This window comes from Arvicola amphibius, chromosome 1 (genome assembly GCF_903992535.2).
Source record: "Arvicola amphibius chromosome 1, mArvAmp1.2, whole genome shotgun sequence".
Lineage (NCBI taxonomy): Eukaryota > Metazoa > Chordata > Mammalia > Rodentia > Cricetidae > Arvicola > Arvicola amphibius.
The window spans coordinates 162,444,499-162,469,070 of NC_052047.1; positions in this window are offsets into that span (position 1 = coordinate 162,444,499).

The window sequence follows — 24,572 nt, forward strand, 5'->3', positions numbered from 1 at the left end:
TCTTCTATATTCATTGTTCTTTTCTTCACAATAGCCAGGAAATAGAAACAGTCTAGATGTTCATCAATAAATGATGAAATCAAAATATGGTACATTTCCACAATGGAATATTATTCAGTTGTGAAGAAAATGAAATTGAGAAATTTGCAGGTAAATTAATGGATATAATTGGAAGTAACCATCCTAGGTGAGTTCATTAAGACCCAGAAAGACAATTTTCTTTATATTTTCTTTCTTTTATATATGTTAGCATTTAAGCTTTAGGTATGTATATTTTATTTATAATGCCCATAGAGATGAGATAACTCATAAGGGACCATGGGGGAGGAAGGAATCTTCCAAAGAAGGATAATGTAGTGTTATAGGCAGATAAAAGAGGAGGATAAAACAATAACAAGCAAATGGGGTGGGAGGTAGGATGGCAAGGTAGAGGGGCAAATATTGGGTCAGAGAACTAACACTAAAGGCCTTTTGCAGGGCCATATGGAAGCCTACTACTGTAGAATTTCCTAAAATGTGGGTAAGCATGTGTGTGTGTGTGTGTGTGTGTGTGTGTGTGTGTGTAAAAGGAGTTTAAATGGAGTTACCCTATAATGAAAGAACAATAATTTTATTAGATACCATATGCTACTAACTAAAACTCCAAGAAGGGGTTACCTCTTTTTGAGTTGTTGTTGAGCAATGCAGTCCTATAGATATTCCCCCTCCAAACTTTATAGAATATCCCAATGCCATCAGTTACCTTTCAGAACTTGATGGTAAGACTCAATAGCTGAGACCCCACACATTTGAGTCATAGAACATAGAAAAATGTAATTGATACTCAACTGGAAGCTTCATTCCCATGTCCAATAATAGTCAGTCAAAAGAAGCCAAACTCAATGATATGCTTTTTTTTTTAATGCAGAGGTGTGGAAAGATAGAACAGAAAATTAAGTTGATAGGGAAGTGGGAAGTAATCTGGAAGATGTTTGGGGAAGGATACAAATATGTTTAAAGTAGATTGTATAAAGTTCTCAAAGAATAAATAAAAACATTGGCTTTAAAAATTGACTCAATATCTCACTAAGTCAATTTTAACAATTAAACTATAAAGATTTTTTAAAAAAAAACCATAGAAAATTATCTTGAGGCTCAGGGTCTGTATATATAGTTCTTAGACTTGATATGAAAAGCATAAAAATAGATCATGCTAAAGACATTACCATACATTATGAAATATTTTAATGTTCTATGAATTTTGTTAAAAACTTTTTAAAAAGTTTTAAATTAGTAGCATCAGATACATATTTTACTAATGCTATATACTGATCCTGAGAAGTTGATAATAAAATAGATTCTTTGATCATTTCAAATTATTTTGATATAGTTTGAAATTGATTTTAAATATTGGAGGTGGAGAATAGACAGTGCCTAAAAGAAGAAAAGGGATGAAAAAGACCCTATGACAATTTGAAAAGCTAGATAATGGAAAATTAAATTGCATTTGAAGGCAACTTGAGTTTGACATGTCATGTTATGCTACAATAAATAATTCATTCTTGCTTTATTAAGAAGAGAATAATTTTGGTATTAAATTACATTTATTCCTCTATACATTAGGTAGGAATGCTTATTGTAGTAACAAGTATTAAAAAATTAAATATATTTTGAATGTACATTTCATATGAGCAACTCTATCAATACACATGAAAACCAGATATAAAATGTGTAAACTGTTGCAGAGATTACATATAAAAAATATTATGTATAAGCAATATATTTTATATATGAATTTTCTGCATAAAAATCCATAGGAAAGTCCAACACTATGTGCATGTGCATGTACTTGTGTGTGTGTGTGTATGTATGTGTGCATGTGTCTTTAAAGAGAGCTACAGGGTTATGCACACCAGGTCCCATGGTGTAATGGTTAATGTGCTAGACTCTTGTAAGGAGAGCCACTTGTTTGTTCCTGACTGCTCAGAACCAAAATAAGCACACAGAAACTGTATTAGTTAAATCATTTAAGCATATTGCTAGATAGCTCTTACATCTAGAATTAACCTATCTCCATTATTTTATATTTTACCACGAGGCTCAGGGCCTACCAGCAAGGTTTCAGCATGTCTGTCTCTGGCTGCAGCTTCACGACCTCTCTGGCTCCACCTCCTTTTTTTCAGCATTTAGTTTAATTTTCCCCACTTAGCTCGACTCTACCCTATCACAGGCCTGAGACAGTTTCTTTATTAACTAGTGGTATTCAGTCAATGTGGGAATCCGACATCAGACTCTGAATCCAGTGATCTGAGTTCATATCTTGGTGAAACCTGTTCCTTGAGGAAGAGACAGTCGTCCTCATCAACTCATGAAACCCAATGTAAAAGGCTGCCCAAGCTTCAGCACTGCCCAGGTCGCGTTTCGCTTCACCTCACAGGGTTATGCAAACCTATCTTTTCCTAATTAAAAAGGCGATAAAGTTTGTTTTCCTTTTTTCTACTTCTTAAAAAGTTGCTATAAAAATTCTTTGGGTTAGGCATACAATGGCAAACTTATCTTATTAATGATATAACTCATATTTAAAATTATGAAGTCAAGTCTCTGAAATGTCTCATTAGTATTCTCTAAAATGTCTTCCCATGCATTATGAAAATTCACATCACAAAGTTCCCAAAGAGAAACCTCATGAAATGGAATGAGCTGCATTAAGAATAATCAGCAGTTAGCTTCTGGTAATAAAATTCACAACACAGCTAAATTATTTCACATATTTCCTTGCTATAAAAATAAATGCATACTCTCAATAAATGTTACCAAGGCATGGAAAAACCTAAAGCTGAAAGTAAATGCAGACCTGACTAATTTATAAATTGCTTCTATTTTCTGAGCTCTTCAATATTTTTTGAGCTCTTCAATTTGCTTTCAGCAGCAAATAAATAACAATTTATCAAAACTAAAAATTATTGTGCATTAAAGTGAAATAAAATTCTAATTTGTTGGCATGAAGAGCTCCGGCAGCATTATTTTCCATATATTAGTCCTTGACTGCTTAAGAAAAACTGCATTTGTAGTCCTTAATCTGACAGGTCGCCATGCAATTGTTGCTAGCCCTCATTGGAAGCATGACTGGAAAGACTTTCTGGCCAGTCACTCTGGCCTCATTGGCTCTTCCATTCAGCTATGACCACAGACTACCGGGTGAGCGCGTCAGCAGGGCAGGCATGGTCTGCTCTGCACTCATAGCATATCCCTGCAGCTTCTCTTGTCAGATAGGCTAAAAGGCTGCCTTAGTTAGGGCTGCTGTTGCTGTGATAAAACACCATGACCAAAAGCAAGATGGGAAGGAAGGAGTAAATTTTGCTTACCCTTATATACCATCGTTTATCGCTGAAGGAAGCAGGATAGGAACTCAAGCAGGGCAGAAACCTGAAGGAGCTCATGCAGAGGTCATGGAGGGGTGCTGCTTACTGGCTTGTTCAGCATGATTTCTTACAGGATCCAGTACCGCCAGTCCAAGAATAGGATCACCTAAATAGGGCTTGGCCCTCCGCAATCAATCACTAAAGAATGCCCTATAGCCAGATCTTATGAAGGCATTTTCTCAACAGAGGTTCTCTCCTTTTTGAAGACTCTAGTTTGAATCAAGTTGACATAAAACTAGCCACCACAGGCACAGTGAGGGTAAGAGAGCCTTTAGGGTGCTGCTGACACGAGAATGCCTCAAAGGAGCTTGGACAAGAGTGCCAGTAGGGGACAGTGGGAGAGTTCAAGATACTGGGAATAGAACAGGCAAGGCTACCTGACAAATCAGTGTTATAGGTGGAAGAAAAAAAAAGATTCAAAAGATAAAGGAAGGCCCCAAGTTTATTCCATGGAGATGAAAATCATGTATTATAGTATCTTAGAAGTGAGACCTACAGGTCATTAATGTGTGAGAAAATGGATAAGATTCTTATACAAAGAGGTACATTAGAGAGGGCTTGGATTGTACAAAAGGTAGTAGGCAGAGAGAGAAGGTATTTTTGCTTGAAATGAGAAGTTTTCAAGAAATCATCCTGCAAGTTGCATTTGAGCTGAGATCGGAATGAAGTTTCTAGAAGTTTCATCACCCACAGTACTTGACACTCAACAAGCAAATGCCTGAAATTGAAGTGGGAAGCCTGCAAGTCCAACTGATTCAGCTACATGCAAGTAAGTAAATCAAATAAAGAAACTCCGGGCAAACCTGCTCAAGACCAGTGACCATAATCAAACCTATACCATAAAAAGAAAACACTTGCTTCTGTTCATGCCTGTTCTCCCTTCAATAAGAGCGTGCTGTAGCAAATTTCTGAAATGTTTTTCTTTTCTTTTACTTTAGACCCTCTTTTTTTTCTTACTTCTATTCTCTGTCAGTCAAAAGACCTACCCAAACAGCAGGAGAATAACACAGACCTAAGGACTCTAAGCACCAAAGGCAGTCTTGCTTTCCTCTGTATTTCTTCTCATTATTGATTGAAACAAATATAACAGAAATTCTGAAGGAGGACATGGGTCACTAGAATGACTAAGTTCATCTTGTCCCTCTCTAGTTTTACTTGCCTTCTTAACTTTTTTTTTGTCATTTCAAATTCTGTGAACAGCAGACTGGTTGATGATAAATGTCTTTGTCAGGTGAGAGTCAAAACTACCCCCAAGCAAGAGACTACACCCAAATGGAGACAGTTATCCACTATAGTGAAGCGACACCCTGGAGCAGAGTTAATCATCTGAGGACCACACTGTTCACCTCAAGCAATGACAGTGATATTCAGAAGCAGGAGTCAGGGAGCCATCCACAGCCACCTGTACCTTGATCATACTGCTTAATTACTTACCCATTGCTGGATCCAAGGCTTTTGTCCTGAACTTGGTTACTGGACCAGTCTTCTGTAAGGCGAAGTTTCTCAGTTCCTGTATAACTGACTCTTGGGACTGAGCAGTTCTTTCAGTGGTAGCTGCCCATGAAGCTTTACAGTGTTTAGCTGCTTCCTTGACTTCTGCTTGCTATGTGTCAATTGTGCTAGGGACCCAGTTATAACAACCAAAATTAACTCCAAACATCTGAATGCCCCCTGAAGTAGAAAATCATCCCTGGTCATACAGTCAAAGTCATACAAGCTGTTCTCTTTACCAATAAGACAATTGAAAGGCACAGCCGAAGAACTGAGAAAGACATAGTACACCAGGCCCACACTAGACTGTGTTATTCTATCCCATGAGCTCAACACCAGTTACTGTAGGAAATGAGTCTTCTGAGATAACCCAACTTCCTTAGTCACCCACCCTTAGAATGGTCCAAAACCTAAAGACTTAAGGAAGCCTCTAATAGAAATGTGTGGACTTTTCTTCATAATGCGTTTATGAAGATTAAGGTAGGTCAGCCCTGAACTAGTAGGGGCCATGCCTGCTGAATGTAATTTACTGACCATTGGGTTATTTCATCAACTCTCTCCTAAAGAATCATGAAAAGACAGGAAGAAATAATTATTTCAAGAAGCATGGGTATCAGTTGACCAAGAAAATGGAGGAGCCAGACACCTGAGGAAGACCAAAAAGAAAGCCCCATACAGCAGTTGGCATCTGGAGGCTAATGTTCTTGAGCCAACCTGTGTAAGTATTTAATTCTCTTTTTCTCTTATCTGGACTAGTTCACACAGCAGCAGCATTCTTTATTGAGGGAGACACAAGTACCTCCTCCATTCTGGATGGTTAGCGAATAAAGGGCCTGCTGGTTTTATAGGACCACCAAAACTAGGGAGGTGAGCTGGTTTCCAAGTAGTTGAAGGGCCGATGTTGATTCCCGGGTGGTGTCTGCTGTCTCGATATATATCTGCTGGAGTAGAAATAGACAATGGACAGAAGGTCAAGTTAAGGGGCTAAGAGGCATCTTTATCTCTGGTTTGTATTTGAACTTTCAGGCACATCCTGTTGCCTGCGAGGTCAGGAAGATAAACACGCAACCAGATGGGGAAGAGAAGTGGGGATCATCTTCAGGGGTAGTCAGTAGGCTGGGGGAGTTGAAGCTTTAGCAGTCCCATTGACTGATGGGTAGATGTATTAGGCAAAATGTGCAGTGCTCATCTGAGCTGTAACAAATGGATCCAAGTAGCAACTTCCCGCAGCTTACATGATTTACTTCTTAAGTTGACAAAAAGACATAAACGTGTTTTCTATATTGGGAGGACCATGGTCTGCTTTAATTTGTATTGAGGTCTTCATTGTGGAGGATGCAGTTGATAACTGGATGCAGTTGATAACTGTCTTCAAATAGCATAAGCAGACTCAAGTTTTTGGGGGGCTTAGCAAAATTCAAGCCTGAAAAGTTATCAACATACATGTGAAACTTAATCTCTAGTAAGACAGAAATTTCCTAACAGGAATGAGTAGAAAGGCAAGAGGAGCTCGCAGGCCTGAGGAGTGGTTCTGGGACAGAAGCATGATGTTCTGTGTTTCATCTTCTTCACACCACCACCTTAAAATAATGGAGAGCTACAGACCAGAAAGCGCCGTCTCCAGCTTAAGAAGCAAGTTTATATTTAGAAAAACAAATAAAGGAAAGATTGTTGAGCCTGTGACTATGCTCGTTTTAATCATTGTTAAAGTTTTAATAGGCAACATTTTAACAGTTACCAAAAGTAGATTAATAACTTACAGCAACTCTCTTGACTAAGAGGTTTAACATTAATGTGTTAAAGTTTGAACATTGAAATTGTAACATCATATTATCACCTTCAAGTCTCATTTTTCACAGAGCTTAGCCACTTCTTCAGACTCTCACAATTTGTACAAACCTACTTCTCTTTTCTATTCTGGAAACACCTGCTATCTTAATCTGTGCCACTTGTGAAAACCCTATCTTTTCTATCCGTTTGTAACTATCCAGTCATTTACCATGAGACATAGGTGTTTGATTACTGAGAGTAATCCTTGAAAAAACACAAGTCTTTTTAAAATCACCATTAAAGCATGAAAGAATAGTAAAAAATATTTTCTTAAAGTTAGCAGCAGTGTGGTAGTTTTGAGTTTGTTTTTTATTGAGACCTGTCTGTGAGTTTAACTACTTTAGTGGGAAGGTCCTTAGTTCTTGAAACTAATTTTGACTGAAAGGTAATTAAGCCTCCATTTTGAATCTTTTTTTTTTTAAGTTTAAAAGATGCAGGTAATTTAGACTTTGATTTTTTTTTTTTTGTTTTTTTGTTTTTGTTTTTCGAGACAGGGTTTCTCTGTAGCTTTGGAGCCTGTCCTGGAACTAGCTCTTGTAGACCAGGCTAGACTTTGATTTTTAAGCTCTCAGATCTGTATCATCAGCAAGTAGCATGTCTGTCCTTTGCACCTACAGTTATTGTAAACCCAGAATTTTCCAGGCATCCTCTGGGGAAGGGTTGTAGCAGCAGATGGCTCGGTGTCAATTAACAATGACAGAGAACTCCCAGCTATCTGGCCAGTTAACCTAGGCTTCTCCATGTTAATCTTGATGATGTTCTCAGGGACCAAGATTCCAGAGAAGCCTCACTCTTTGACCACAAGGCTCAGAAGATCCAAGAGATTTTCCTGGGAGGAAGAAACTTGGGGAACTGACCTACTTTGGTGATGCAAAGAGGTGCAGTCAATTCTCCAGTTCCTGTCCACAGTTTGGCCTGGGTTACAGTGGCAGGTGAAGTATAGGGTAGTTTTTCATCAATGACCCAAGTCAGTACCCCATCTTTTTGGGCAGTGACCTCAGGGCTGATGCCAGAGCTGATATTTCTGCCTACTGTGGAAAACCCTTTCCATCCTTTCCTGTTTCTTCTACCATTAAATGCCTTATTCATCAGATCTCTCTGAGGGATGTGAGAGCCATTGTCTAGTCTATTAAATTCTCTTAATATATCTGATTTTGAATATTACTTTATTATTTATATTATTTTGAATATTATTTTACATTCAACAAACTAAGTTTTCTTTAAACTTGTTTTCAGTCTTCAATTTATATTTGACAATATATAGGAGATTATATAATAGATATGGATTGGTCTTCCCCTCCAAGCTTATCCCTGCAAATATATTTACAGCATGACTACAAACATGGTTTTGGGGACATTAAAGAATATGACCATTTATAAGGCAACTGACTATTAACTTGTATGTTTTAGTAATCTAGCAGTTTAAAACGAGGTAGAGCCTAACCTGAGCTGAGCCCAGACGGCCATTTAGGGCAATATCAGTGGCACTGACATGGGGGGGGGTGCCCATTTTGGACCTAACGAAAAAGAGCATTTCTTGTTCAGACAAGTCCTTCTCAATTTTACTTGAGTTTATGTTTATAAGTCAGCCTTTATCAGAGTTATCTTTAGGGCTGGGAGAGGCAGAAAGCAAGCTATGTCATTAGAGAGTCAGCAATTTCAGGAGGTAAGAAGGATGGAGGTGACAATTGCCCAAAGACAATCATGCCCTGTGATGAATCTACCAGAAAACCCTAAGGGAGTAAGTTGAGAGAGCTTGTGTGCTAGCAAACTCTGGAAGTTCTGCGAGGGGAGTTCAAGCCACGAGGCCAGGGCTCCTTGTCCCTTCTTAGACGTCCCCTATCTCTCTCTTCTTAGACATAAGTCCACCTATCTCTCGCTTCCATCTCTCTCTAGGCTATAAATTTCTTTTACAATAAGCCAGTAACTTAATACATAAGCTGATTTTCTGACTTCTGAGAGTCATTTTAGCAGTTATCATATCTGAGAAGGGAGAGGTCATGGGAGCCTCTGATTTATAGCCATGCAAGTGACAATCCTGACTCTCCCTTTTCATCTAAAAGGGACAGTTTTAAGGAACTGAGATGTTAATACATGAAATCTGTGATTATTCAGGGATATTGTCAGAACTGAACTGAATTTCACCTGAGCTGTCTGACAGACAGAATTGAATAAGTTTAGGGAACCCCTCCCATTTTTAATCACCAAAAGGTATAGTAATGATGGAGGAAATAGTTTCTGTCCTGCAGTTGTAGTGGGGAAATTTAGGTGTTTTGTTTTTATATTGTATACCAGTCAAAAGGTGTCAATATTATTGATTTAATCCTGGATCATGAAGAAAATAAAAAGTATCACTATGTTCAGAGTGTGAAGAAGGAAAATGAAGTCAGAAACTAAGCATCTAGCCCCAGAATTGAATATAAACGGGGTCCAACTGGCTTTGGTATCTACTATGGCCCTCTTTTGGTTATTCCTGGGTAGGAAAAAGCATGAGGGCCCTCAAACACTGGCTGAGAGCAAGGTCACGTCATTGTAAATGTCCCAGGAACATCAATCTGTGTTTGACCTTTGTAGCAAAAGAGTAACCCCACATGGCAATATGGGTCATGGGTACAGTCAGCCTCAAATGGGAAAGGATTCATTGGCTAGCAAAAACTAGATTTTAACTTGTCTTTAACACCAGACATTTGCATACATGTACCAAATGTTCATGCTGTACTCCATAAATATATACAGATACTATGTGGCCATTAAAAAGAATAATATGAAGAAGTTAAAAACAAAGAGGAAGAAAGGTAGGACCAGACTTGTTCTTTAAGCATCAAGAGACATATACCGGATCTACAATCTCATTGTACTGGATCTATTATCTTGTTATACTGGATCTATCATCTTGTTTTACTGGATCTATCATCTCTTATTGGATCTGTCAACTCATACTGGATCTGTCATCTCATTACTGGATCTACTCTTATTGAACAAAGTGTAGAAAACTATTTACCCATAAATACTAATCTCTGATTCTTAACATTCTCCTTTTGACTCATCTCTCGGTGATAAAGTGCAGATGAAAGCCCATTTTATTTATCACAATTATATTACCTGTTTCAGGAAACTAAATATGGATAGAGGGCTTCAACTTTGAAAATTCACCATTCCGTTGTCTTATGAAGGCAGGAGGCTTTTCTAATCTGACAGATGTGTATCCTAATCTGTCACCTACAAAACCATTTGTATATTTCTAAGTTCTTCAGCAACTCAGTGTACATAAGAAAATTTAGTTTATTTTAATTTTGCCCCCTTCTGTAGAAAATTCTTTTCCTCTTCCTAAGAGCTGGTATTTAAAACATAAATTATATGTTACACATGTAATTTTTTGCTTTATTTTCGGGTAGGTCTATGTGCCACTTGCATGTCCAGTACTCCAGTGCCCACAGATGTGTCCGATCCTCCAGAACTAAAGTTACAGAGAGCTGTGGGACTCAAATGCAGGTTTCTGGAGAACAGCCATTGCTCTTAATCATTGAGCCATCTTTCCTGTCCCTGCCTGATACATTCTTAAGACTTTCACATAAGTCTCCGTGTTCTTTGTGCTAATGTTATTGTCTGTGAGCTGTTCCAATCTGTACAACATACCCCTTTTTTTTTTTTTTTGGTTTTTCGAGACAGGGTTTCTCTGCAGCTTTAGAGCCTGTCCTGGAGCTAGCTCTTGTAGACCAGGCTGGTCTCGAACTCACAGAGATCCGCCTGCCTCTGCCTCCCGAGTGCTGGGATTAAAGGCATGCGCCACCACCGCCCGGCCAACATACCCTTCTTAAACCCAGACTCTTTTTATTTCATTGAATTCTCAAGTTTTGTGCTTTTTTTTTTTCAATGACCTTTCTTGCTTCCTCCTGAGAACTACGGTATTTTTTTATTTTTTATTTTTATTGTTTATGTCAGATTCTCAGTGTATATACTTGACTATCCAGGAACTCTAGAGTTCTAGGATTAAAGGTGTGGACCACCATGTTTGGTCACTTACAGTGTTTTAATTGAGCTTTTAATTCCCATCTGTCCCTCGTGTCCGTTGCCTTCCCATCCATTCCAAGTTCCTGCAGTGTGGAATCTCCCGTTCTCCATCAGTAAGGATGTCTTCTAGTTTCCATGTCTTTCTGGTTTACTACATGTCCTTCCTCTGCCCACTTCCATCTTCCTCGGGCAGCTTTGAATCTTGCCTTTCTTCTCTGAGCACCTTCGTGCTCCTGTTTTCAGTCTTCTTGCTACTGTTATTTTTATGGGTTCCGTTGATGCTTTTTTGTGATTGTCTCTGAACAATGAGACACTGATCCAGATGTGCTGTTTTCAAGAAGACAAATAGATGGAGGACTGGCACAAAATACCATCCTTACTCTTCTAATAACGTCTCTGTAAAGAAACAGCCCCTTCAAGGAATGATAAAACAACCATTAAAGTCATATTTGATGTGAGACTATTTATGGGTATTATAACTTGGGAATTCTAATTCACAACACAAAATGTCACCATACATAACAGTTTCTGTGGTACTTGTAGATTATAATTACTCTAGTAATTTATTCAGTGTTGACCATAAATTACCAAGTTTTCTATCAGTCCAGAAAGCCAAAGACAAGTGGCTGGGTAAAGCAGTGGAGAGAGTTTATCCAGTTCAGCAGAAGTATAAAAAGGAAAACTTTGCTAATATTGAGAATTGCAGAAAGAAATTGTTCCCCAGCTCCAGATTGTGTAAGAGTGTAGCAAACATAAAAAACATACAACAAAATTGAACATCATAGCACGTGTTTTGTGTTCACTAGCAACATATACAACCATTTTAGTTTTGTTTTTAAAAAATTATAAAGTCATAGGCTAGAGAGATGGCTCTCTGGTTAAGAGCACTTACTGCTCCTGCAGAGAAGAAGATTTCCATTCCTAACACATGAAGCAGCTCTCAACCACCTGTAACTCCAGCCCCAGGGGGTCCACTATTCTCTACTGGCCTCTATAAGCACAGGCAAGCATTTATGCACACATACACATGTGCACATGCACACACACAAATATGTGAGCACACATGAAATAAATTTTATTTGTAAATATATATTTATATATAAATAAATATAAATTTTATTTGTAAAATTTAAAGTGTTATTTAAAAATATAAAATAATAAAGAAAAGTTATCCACACTTATACCATCTAAAACCAGATACCATTTCTACAAATTCTGTGAATTCCTCTTCAGCTTCTTTTTTCAGTGTGTCATTTTAATTAACATTTTATTACTTCTGTTCATTTGAAAAGGAATGCATTTAGGTAATGGTGTGTGCATGTAGTTCAGGAGACAACCTGCAGATGTTGGTTCTCTCCTTTTACCATGTGAGATCCAGGAATCAAATACAGGTCATCAGACTTGGCAGCAAGTACTTTAAATGCTGAGCCATGTCACTAGCCCTGAATTCACTATTTTAAAGTATAATTTTTAATTTATTGTTAGAGGTGTGGGAGTGTGTGTGTGTGTGTGTGTGTGTGTGTGTGTGTGTATGTGTGTGTGTATGTGTGTGTGTTGAGCATGCTCACATACACATAAATGTATCAGTGTCATTATTTATCCATAATTATACCAAATTCGCCAATTTTTTTGAAACAAGGTTTCACTATGTAGCCCCTGCTGGCTTAGAACTTTCTATGTAGACCAGGCTGGCCTCAAACTCAAAGAGATCTTCCTGTCTTCGATCCCAAGTGCTAGAATTAAAGATTCACCACCATGATCAGATGTTAAATGTATTTTAAAGGTTATTTGTAAACAGAATTTTTAATGATGCTTTAAGTTGCATCAAAGTAATATATCATAGCTATTTAGTTTAATTTTGATGATTCCCTATTTAAAAACTGAAATAAATATTTATTAATGCTTTCTTATTATAGAATTTCAATACTCATTCTATTGACTCAAAGAGCATAAACATTTAAAACATCTTATTATGTATTGTGCACAGCCACACAAAAGTATTTAACCAGTGTATAGACTGTTTAACAAAATACTGTCCTCATCATCTTGTTCTTACTAATACTGGATATCTTCATTAGTTTTATTCTTTAGCTATAATGATAATTGTTTTCTATCTTGAGTATCAGAGAAACCTTTATATGCCATAAATATCTGAGTTAATTGCATCTCTTCTTAGGGAAAATATTATGACTATTATACTATGTATTCAAAAGATCTAAAACCTCATTTGAGAAGAAAAATACTTGACTTATCAACAAAACTTTGCAAATCAAGTCTACAGAGATTCCAAAGCTAAGATCCTGATCTCACCATTCTCAAAGACTTGTATTCTTATACTCTGCTGCACAGAGTTCAACTGAACAATCTATGACTTTCCATCTCAACCTCTTGATTTTGATCATGCTGTGTCCTTGTCTGCAATGTCCTTAGCCTGGCTTTAAACACACCAAACACACACACACACACACACACACATACACACACACCACACACACACACACATCAGGCAGGTGGAGAACCTAAGCACTGTATAACTTTTATAAGAGCATGGGATATTTTGCATCACAAGCAATATTTATTTTTGTCAGTGCTCAGTTCTTTTAAATAAAGCTCATTCTTTTAAATGAAGAGTCAGACCTGCTAGAAAGGTGCTTTCTAATTGGACTGTGACTCAGCCCCCTGATGTGGGAAAGTCTTCTGTTTGTGTTGATTTCATTCATTAATAAAATGGCCCATTTAATAGGCCAGCCCTTAGGTGGGTGGAGTAGACAGAACAGGAAGAAGGAAGTGAGGTAGACGTCTCAGACAATTGCCCTACCTGTGCTCTCTGGGACAATTGCCATGCCTGTCCTCTCTGGGCCAGATGCAATGAAGCTCTGGCCCAAGATGGACGTACGCTAGAATCTTCCTGGTAAGGCACCACTTTGTGGTGCTACACAGATTATTAGATATGGGTTAATCAAGATGTGAGTAAGAGGCTGAAACTAATGGACCAGGCAGTGTTTAAATGGATATAGTTTGTGTGTTGTTATTTCAGGCCCATATCAATAAACTCAACCTAACCAGTTGTATATTCCTTTCACCAATAACCCACACCCTTAAAAATCTATTCCCACAAATATTCCCCCAGATTTCTGCTTCAATGAATTAGAAAATTTATTAAATAAACTTTTTGTAGTCTATCACACCTCCTTATAGGCTACATTTTCTTCTACGCCTAGTGCTGTGGGATAATGTTCTTGTACCCTATAAAGATTTGTCACTCATATTGGTTTAATAAAACAATGATTGACCAATAGCCAGGCAGGAAGTATAGGTGTGGCAACCAGACTAAGAGAATTCTGGGAAGATGAAAGGCAGTTGCATTCACCGTCCAGACACAGAGGAAGTAAGACAAAAAATGATGCACCGAGAAAAGGTACCAAGTCATATGGCTAAACATAGATAAGAATTATGGGTTAGTTTAAGTTGTAAGAGCTAGTTTATAATTAGCCTGAGCTAATAGACCAAACAGTTTATAATTAATATAAGCCTCTGTGTGTTTTTTTGGGACTGAATGGTTTGTGGGATTAAGTGTGACAGAAACTTCTGTCTATACTCTAGGAGTCTCTTAGACTTAAGTCTGATTATAGATCTATAGGTAACTATTGGTGGGCCCTGAAGAACATAGGTATGGTCTTTCCTGGCATCTCTTTCCCCCTCCCCCACAAAATCACTGCTGGTTTATCAGACAAAGAAGAATTAATTCCTCAGTCCAAAGCTTTAAAAGCAATATTTCAAGGAACAGATATGGGAATACATCTTCCACTGAGGGTGGAAAGACTATTTCCTCAGGTGAGATAAGCCCTTGGAATTTGAAGATTCAAAGTTCTCAGCTTCAATAACATTCTCCTGCACATCTCTAAACCCATGTTACAGGATTCCATTCCTTACCAATTAATATCCTTACTTTAAAGACTGCCACACTCTGAGGTGGGACTTGAGTTTTTGCTCTAATTCAGTAAACTTTATAATGGGGGCTTCAGTTTGATTTCCTGAGTTCTGTGGTTTCCAGAAAGAAGATTCTCTTCCAGGGCATACTTAAAAACTTTTAGACTGTGTATGGACATATGGAGTTGGTTAATTTTATCCCTGGGTTTATTGTTTTCCTTCATTGTATTCTGAGATGTTAGAAGTTCACTAATTCCATCATGGAGCTCATTCTCTTCCTTTGTCAGTTTATCCAGACACACTATGAGCAACCAACCAGCATCATCATCGTTTTCCTTATTTTCCCACAAATTGTCAAAAGTTTTATTTACAGAGGCATTGCCTCTCTTAGTGGGTAAATCAGGATAAACAAATGTATTTGATTTTTAAGTTTGTAAAATAGGTCACACCATGAATTTCAGTACTTCTCCAAGCTTCAGTAATTGGAGAGACTTAAGTAACTGTAGGTGTTGGCAAATTGGAAAGCCTATTCCAGATACTTAAAATATTCATCCTCATGCTTCTGTTGCATTGTTACCAGACTGGTTCTGCACCCTTATGCACTGTTGCATGGTTGCATGACTGATTCTGAATCAGTCCTGATACCAAAATCTGTGTTATTCAGGGTTCTCTAGAGAAACAGAACTTATAGAAGGAATATATATATATATATATATATATATATATATATATATACACACATATGTGTGTGAGCTTCCATAATTGAATTTATAAGTAGATCCCACTGTAGATTCTAATAAAACACATTAATAAAACACAATAATAAAACACATTGGAAGCATGCACATGTGTATATGTGTGTGTGTGATTTATCAGAATGACTTGTAGACTGTAATCCAGCTACTCTAACCATGGCTGTCTACCAATGGAAGATCCAATAATATAGTAAGTGTTCAGTTCACAGACCTAAATATCTCAGCTGACCTTCAATGTATGCCAGAATCCCAGAGAAATAGGTTTTAATGACAGTGCAGGAGTGGTTTCCTTCTTCCATGTCCTTTATATAGACTGCCAGCAGAAGCTGTGACCCAGATAAATGGTGTATCATTACACCTTAAAATATCTGGATTAAAAGTGGATCTTTCTATTTTAAATAATTTAATTAAGAAAAAATCCCTCACAGATGTTCCCAGCTGTTTGGACTTTAGTTAAATCCAGATGTAGTCTAGTTAACAACCGAGACTAGTCATCACATCTTCCTAGAAGAAGTGAGGACTATCCCTGGTGATGTCATCAGTTGGAGAGAATGCTTGTTGGAACAAGAAGGCAATAAGTTCTCCAGGCCAAGGTTCAAGTTTCTTGCTGGGATGCTGCTAACAGCATATGTCCTTGGAACAACTGTCTGTTATCCCATCTCAACATCCTTGAAATTTCTTTAGACTAGAAAAGGATTATAAACTATGCTAAGTAGGGTCTCACTTAATAGAAATGAGATAAGAAATAAGTACAAAAATGGATGAAGTAAACAGAAAACATTGTTCTACATATTTATATTTTGAAAGAATATTTCCACAAAAATAAGTAATAACAAATGCAAAAAAATAAAATGTCAATGGTACGACATGGGCTCTGGTTTCCCAAACAAGATTGCTCCTTCTAAGTAAGAAGAAATAATTAGATTTGATCACAGTTTTAACGATTTAAAATTAAAAATTCAAGCTCATTTTAAAATGAGTTTTATACTTTGCAAAGGTAAAAGAAACAAAATGCTCTATAAAATAACACAGGGTCTAATCATCTGCTACCTTTTGTGTTTGCACCATCAATACTGCTGAAGGTATTTGAGGCCCCCAAATCACTATAAATAAAACTAGTGTTGTCCCTGATGGCAGAGAGAAGAAAGAGCTTTGCACTTGTCTTGCTTTCTACTTCTACAGAGGCATTTCCTCAGGCATACCAAGGAGGCATATGCAATTTGGGGATCTGGAAATCAGATTCAGGTTTATGACATGTCAGCACAGAGATGTGTCCACACACATGCCTACATGCACACATACGAGAAGCCCTCAGAAATTTGGCTGTGTCTGTTTGTCACACCATGCCTCTGTGATTTGTATGTCCCTTCTGAGAACCTGCCATGGGTACCAAGAGGCATTTTGCACCCATCTGCCCACCATATGAGCCTGGAAGTGAGTCACAAAAACTATACAAATGAAGATGACACAACTATTTTTACATGAGCCATTTGCCAAGTTTCCTCTCTTCAGCCCCCAAACCCCACTGCAGGTTGTTTTTGGCCCCATATTCTACAGTTTTCCATTAAGATGACAGCTCAGACTAACTCCCTCAGGATGTCACAGTCCCAGGGCACATTCCATGCAATCATAGATGACTAAATGCAGTGTGTGAAGATCTCCAGGATAGCACTAGGCACTCAAACACCCTGTAAGTCACTTCTGTGACAAGCTCCGTTAGCATCTCTACTCACTTTCTACAAGTGTTTCCTTCCCCCACTGGGTCAGAGTTGTGGCTCAAAGCAAGTCTCATCAAATCCTGAGGAATGTGTAGAAAACTTCCATATTAGCCCTTGTTGATAACATAAAAATAGGAAGAAATGCACAAATAGTTTTGCCTCACGGCATGTACTTTTTATATCTTTACATACATGCAAAAGAGTATTTTCACAAACAACATACTCTGGTGGTTATAGCTCAAGGTAACTATGGGATCTAGAAAAGAGGCCCAGAAATATGACCACAGTTTAAAATGTGTGTTACATATTGTCTTCTAAACATACCAATCAAGTTTTTGTCTGTGTAGTCTCATTTATAATTGGCATTTTAAACATATACTTTAAGTTCTTTAAAATATGAACACTTCATTTTAAAGCTTTGGTCCCATCCATTCCCGTCCTTGCATAGAGGTGGTTTCCTCTATGCATCTCTAGCAAGGAAAGCACAGACAATAATGAGGGAATAGATGAGACCCTAAAGAGGAGAAGGAAAGAGATTTAATGAAGGAGGACAATGTCTTTACAGCGGATCTACTTATGGGTTCGAAGGAGAGGAATTTCTATCCACCATCCCTAGTAACTCATTCACGGTCACCAAGGAGACCTTGACTCCCATTTTGTAATCAGAATCACCTGCTAGGAGAGCACACTGGACTGGGCGTCCTGACTAGCAGGCCAATGAATCAGCAGGGTATAACTAAAATGATTAGCCAGACTTCTCTGGCAAAAGTAAGCTATTTCTGCAGCGTTTATAACTTTTAAACTGAGACTATTTTTCTGAAATAATTACAAGGCACCAGTGAACACTGAACACTGGGTACTATTCTAAATGATGGCCTATTTTAATTGCCAGAAAAATAAACATGAGAGATTGGAAGTGCTCATAATGACAGACCAAAACACTCAATGATACAGTAATACATTTATGACTGGAAAATCCAGCAATAGTATGTCTCAGGAGATGGCCTACACAAACTGTTGTGAAATTTTAGGGTTCATGGCATGATGTGATTGGTTCAGGTGTTATTAAATGGTAGAAAATAAATTATGTAGGCACAAATCGTTGCTGTGGGATAATGCTCTTGTAATCTGTAAAGATTTGTCATTTGTACTGGTTTAATAAAATGCTGATTGGCCAGTAGCCAGGCAGGAAGTATAGGCAGGACAACCAGATTGGAGAATTCTGGGAAGAAGAAAGGCAGAGATGTAGTCATCAGCCAGATGCAATATAAGAGGAAGCAATATAAGAATGCTTTACTGAGAAAATGTATCAAGCCACATGGTTAAACATAGATAAGAATTATGGGTTAATTTAAGTAGTAAGAGCTAGTTAGTAAAAATCCTGAGCAAAGAGGACAAACATTTTGTAATTAATACAAGCCTCTGTGTGTTTATTTGGAACTGAACAGTTACAGGACAAGGCAGGACATAAAGCTTTGTCAACAGATGGTCAGAAGAACAGTACCATGATGTATGGTAAAACTGCATGGAGTCTAATGCTTTTCTTTCTCATTTCTCTTCTCTGATTGTCACACTTCAACTGACTTCTGCCCACAACATTGCCTATGCCCCTCAACAATGAAAATGCAATTGCTGCTAAATTCAAAGGACTTTTCCAGCTTCTCTTACTGGATCTCCTTCCAAAGCTTGAATTTTCAATATCGGCCCCCTTTCTGGAATGTTCTCATTGCCGACTTCCTGAGCATCACCTTTTATACATCATCTAAGCCTTACCATTTGCTTGTATCTTTGTAAATGAGTCCTTTTTTGCCTAGTCCTCTCTGCCTCTTTACTAAGGTGCTATTCAAGTTCCATTGTTATTCTTTCTCTCAAGTCACTTCAGGCACCTACTTCTTGTTAAAAATCTTCCTGATCTAAGGGCCCAGGCCAGATGTTCATGCTGAGCTCTAGACAGCTGTATAAGTTATCCCTGTGTAAAAAGCCACTTGAGAAGAGTCACTTAAATTCATGATAATTACTTCTTTTAATTACAAATGTGGATGTTAACTTGGCTTAGCTAAGCAATTCCCCTTCACAAAGCTGTAGTCAAATTGGCTGTAGCTGTGATTTTATCAAAGTCTTCTTTCTTCAAAGATTTGTCAGCTGGTTTGAGACTAATTTAATTGTTGGGGGCTTGAACTCTACATCCTTCTTTTCCATATTTATTGGGTCACTCCATATGGTATCTCAGAATAGCAAGATTTCTTACATAAAATATGGAAGTTATGAAAAAGGCAAAAGCAATCCCTCATGTACAGAAGCAATCTAATTTTGCAGCCAAGCCATATTCCTGTACTGGACATAAACAATTTTATAGAATGTCAACCTCAGACAATGACACTCTGAGACCACTTCATGATTTTATAAAAATGCAGACAAAATATGGTCATTCCAATACCCCACTGTCTTAGTCACAGCTCTGTTGTTGTGAGGAGACACCATGACCAAGGAAACTCGTATAAAAGAAAGAATTTGACTGTGAACTTGCTTAGAGTTTCAGAGATTAATCATTATCATCATGGCAGGTAGTATGTTGGTATACAGACAGGCATGGTGTTGGAGAAGTATCTGAGAGTTCTTGATCGAGAGAGAGAGACTGGGCCTGGCGTGGAATTTGGTACCTCAAAGCCCATTCTCAGTGACACACTTCCTCCAACAAGACCACAACACATCCTAATCCTCCTAAACCTCTCAAAAAATGCCACTGCTGGGGACTAAGCATTTAAATATAATTAGACTATAGGGGTCATTTTTATTCAAACCACCACATCCACAAAATGCCTAGTTGTGTTTTTTTTTCATCTTTGAACAGCACCAAATCTAGACAAAAACTTTTCCTCAGATCTTCCCCAAATCATCCTACCAGAGCCCAAATGCTATAATAGTAGGACCTTTTTAATTCCTTCTTCATAAGGAAGCAAAGCTTTTCCAATAGTGTATGTATTGGTGCTCCAATGAGCATTAAAGAAGACTTGTTTTGCTGCTAACCTTGTGGGTTTAGTCAATGGTCACTGACAGCTTCCATACCAATGTCTCCAGAGGAACAAACACGGTCTTTCCTCAACTAATGTGGAGCACCATATAGCATCACTTCTGCTACATTCTCTTCCTTGAGGTTGTCACACAGGTCATCCAAATTCAAGGGGAGGAGGAGAAAATGTCACTGTACAGCAAAGAAAATGTACCAGTTTGCTCACAGTTATGAGGGCCACTAGTCTTATCAGTTATCCCATGTTTCAGAAATGCCTGGAAGCATAGAATAGCCTAATAAAATGTCCACTAAGACATGTAAGCTTCAAAACAAGCCTTGGGGATCCAAGTCCTCTGGGGGAGGAATCTTGGGACATAGTCATAGTGATGTTTCATAAACAAAAATCAAATAATTGATACATGGCTCTGTTGAACAGCTATAATGCACAGATCAGAGATTGAGAGGCAGGTACCTAACAAGTCTTTCTTAGATGGTCCAGTTCCTCACCACACATCTGCTCACTGTCCCGGACAACTCAGGTTTTACAGCATTAACACCGGACATTCTGCTGGCTGGCACAGAGATGCTTATAGAGTCCAGCTCTCATGATTCTAAGCAGAACAAAGAAATAAAGATTTACAGCTCAAAACAATTCAATTTTTTAACTGCCTCCTTGCATGTTTTTAATGTTATAACTAAAATTATGATCAATATTTATGTAATTGCTCATGGATACCACATCCTCCACAGAAGAGATCTCAACAGATGAAATTGCCAAGTCAAAAGACTTAAGCATTTTTAAATGTTTGGACTTGTAACAAAAATCTCCCCCCAACAACACTGTGCCAATTTATACCCACCCAAAAAGAGTACAATTGTACATAGCATAAGAAGAAGAGGGACTTCTGGAGGACTGATACACTACAAAACTTCTTAGACATAAGTGATCTCAGCTGATTGCCCAGCTCAGCCAACTCTTGTTCTCACTTTATTTGCCATTCAGTCTTCTTGCAAAGTGATTTTTTCAGTTTGCTTGTTTGCTTATTAAAATGGCTATGCAGGTGGAGAAAAGGATTGTTTCTAACTGTGGGGAAATTATGCAGCGTAGCATGAGGCTATTTACAAGAAGCATTTCAGTGCTTGACAAAAATATAACTTGGGAAACTACCTGCTACAGCCATGTTTAGGGGATTGAGGACTGGGAAATACTCACCATGTCCCTTCATTATGTCAAGGTTCTGTTCCTAAGTACTAATTTACAGGGTGGTTGTGCAGACCTATAATAATATGTGTAAGGCACACACAGAGAGTCGATAAATACTACCTCTATGTCCCAAGAGCATTGCTAGGAAACAGCTAGGAATCTAATATATGTGTTTTTCATGTTGCTCTAGTTGTTTTCATTATGGATGTAAAAAACACTCCTTATATCCTAGCTAAAGTTGCCTTTACAGTAAAGTGTTATTTTCTGATGACTATTAGCCTCAGATTCAATAGTACTTCTTCCCCACTTCCTAATAAGTATTACTTGCTTTATTTTACTGTTTTTATTGCAAGAAAACCTCAATGCAATGAGCAGACTGGAAGGGAATCAACTACTGAATGATTTTGTGTTTCTTTTTGTTCTTAATGCACTTAATTTGCATTGCCACTTGAGTGCCTATCATTTGTGTGTAAGCTATTTGTATTATGTTTCTACTTTGAGAATCCATGGAGTAAGAGCCTATAGCATTACATGTAGCTGTATGGACCATTATGACTAGAGCTAGTGTTTGATTTTCTTGTAGAAGCTTCTTAAATATCAAGAGCTTTTATGACACAAATGCTTCCAAAGGCTAGGAAACCATCAGCAATAATCAAAAGTAATTGAGACACTTGAAAGACATGGAAGTGAAACTGGGCATGGCAGCTCACATCTGAAATCCCAGAATCCCCAAGTCTGAGGTACGAGGACTGCTATGAGTTAGAGAATAACATAGGCTACATAGTGAGTCCCAAGTGAAGTAGAGTTAAGCTTCACTTCAAAATAAAAACAACAAGAAAAATGACTGGAGATAGTATAACGTATTCAAAGGTTAAATATAAACAAGAGGAAAATTATCTAGGCTATATTATATCTAACATCAGCAGACAGATAGCCTATGGCTTCTGTGTAAACTTCTGAAATCAATTGAAACCTAAATAGTACTAAGACAAAACCAGATTAACAAGACTGAATGAAGACTGGGCTCTGAGTTGTATTGTAGAGTGTGATTCTATTTTTTTTTTCTCCTTTCCTGTCCTTCTTCCGTGACTTGGTTGATGCCAGCACTCCCCGTTCTTCATATCCTCCTTCCCAAGGCAGTGCATTTGTTGATGCTTTCAATGCAGTAACGTTTACCGTTGTAACCATTTCAAGGCCAACAAATCATTGCCAGAGGCACAGTCACAGTGCTATGCAACTATCTCTACTCTGTAATTCCAGAACCTTTCACCCCTCCTAAAGGAGGCTCTGCCTAGTAAGCCCTCATTCTGCATGCTCTCCCAGCATCTGGCAACTATATCGACTTTGTGTGAGGGCTTGTTTTCCTTCACAGCATCAGATCAGCCTTTTCCAAACACAACCAGCACACCTGAAATCAGATAAAACAAGAAGGCAGAGCAGAGGGCAGGCCGAGCTCTCCAGTCGCACTCTCTGGCTTTAAAGACACAAGGGGAAAACACCGGTGTGATCATTCTTTTCATTTCCTTCCACTGAAAACAGCCCTCATCTCGCCCGTAATCAAGATGCAGAACATTTCTTAGCCCCTCAGGCTTTAACTGCATGGATTTTACTCCATCTCATTTCTTACCTTTTTAAAATACGCATTTTCTAAACTACCTCTTTTTTAACACAAGAAATTCTGTGATCTAAGCCTGTGATATTTCCTTATTGAAGTGCCTTTCCCGTTCTCTATTAGGCTGAGTGTATTCTGGTAAGTTGGCAAATACTTTTGCTTTATGCAAGGAGTCACCTGAAAATGATCTCCCACATTCACTGTGCCCTCTTTGCCCAATCACCTTTCATTGGCTGCATTAGATTTGATTGAGGTCGGTCTCCTAGGCAACCAAATAAGACATTTTGAAGCGTCTGCTGCCAAGGCCCATTTCTCTAAAATGATGACTTTCCCTGGTTCCTAATGTCGTTTCATAGCTACGATACTGATATAGGGGGAAATGCCTCTCAAGATGATATGCAATCACCATAGTCTACATTAAAAAAATCCTCAGATCCTAGGAGGTCGGTCTGTAGTCTCTTGTTAGTCTGTCATGACAAATTCACCTGTGCCGTATGTACCATTTCTCGCTAGGTTTAGGAGGAAGCACAAAGCCTTATATACAGATCCACATTAACTTTAAACTCATACAAATCTAATCTTTTATGTGTCAATATGTTTTCTATTCTTGGCTTTCCTTTTTTGTTTAATAAAATTAGAATTGAGCAAATAGCCTTACTTTTTTGGTGACTCTAGAAAAAGACAAAGTTGAAGCCCCGGCAATGGTGGTGCACGCCTTTAATCCCAGCACTTGGGAGGCAGAGGCAGGTGGATCTCTGTGTGATCAAAGCCAGCCTGATCTACAAGAATGAGTTCCAGAATAGGTTCCAAAGCTATAGAGAAACGCTATCTTGTAAAAACCAAAAAAAAAGAGAAAGACAAAGTTGAACCAGATCAATAGTTTCCTACCTAAACTATTAATTTAATCTTTAAACACAGGCTAAATAATTGCATATAATATGAAAAATATTATATGTTTCTATTCATGGGCCACCATTTAAAAATATTTTTATATTAATAAACATTTGATAATAATGTCTGCTATACTCAAATACAAAATTATAGAGAGAGAGATTGCAGAAAATAAAGACAAGATACATGACCTTGCCATGCAGTTATAATGCCTATTCATAATTTATAGTATATTTAATTTGTTTACTTTCTATGAATGCTTTTAAACTTCTAATTACTTTGTGTGATATTTTATGACTTTTAAATTTAACAATGTGTTGTAAACATTTTTATAAATCATAATGATCTTTCCTCCAAAGTTTAAGTAGTGCCTGTACATATGGATGAATATTGCTAATTTTGAATATTTAGATGAGTGTTTCCCAACCTGTGGGTAATGACCTCTTTGGCGGGGGTTGCATATTAGATATCCTGCTTATCAGATATTTACATTATGATTCATAGCAGTAGCAAAATTAAAGTCATGAAGTAGCAAAGAAATAATTTTAATGTTGGGGTCGAGACAACATGAGGCAATGTACTAAAAGGTCACAGTGTTAGAAAGCTTGAGAGCCACTAATTTAGATTGTGTGCTGGTCAGTTTTTTATTGCAATAAAATAGCTGAGATAATTTCTAAATTAAAAAAAAATGCTATTTTGGTTCATGACTTCAGAGCTTT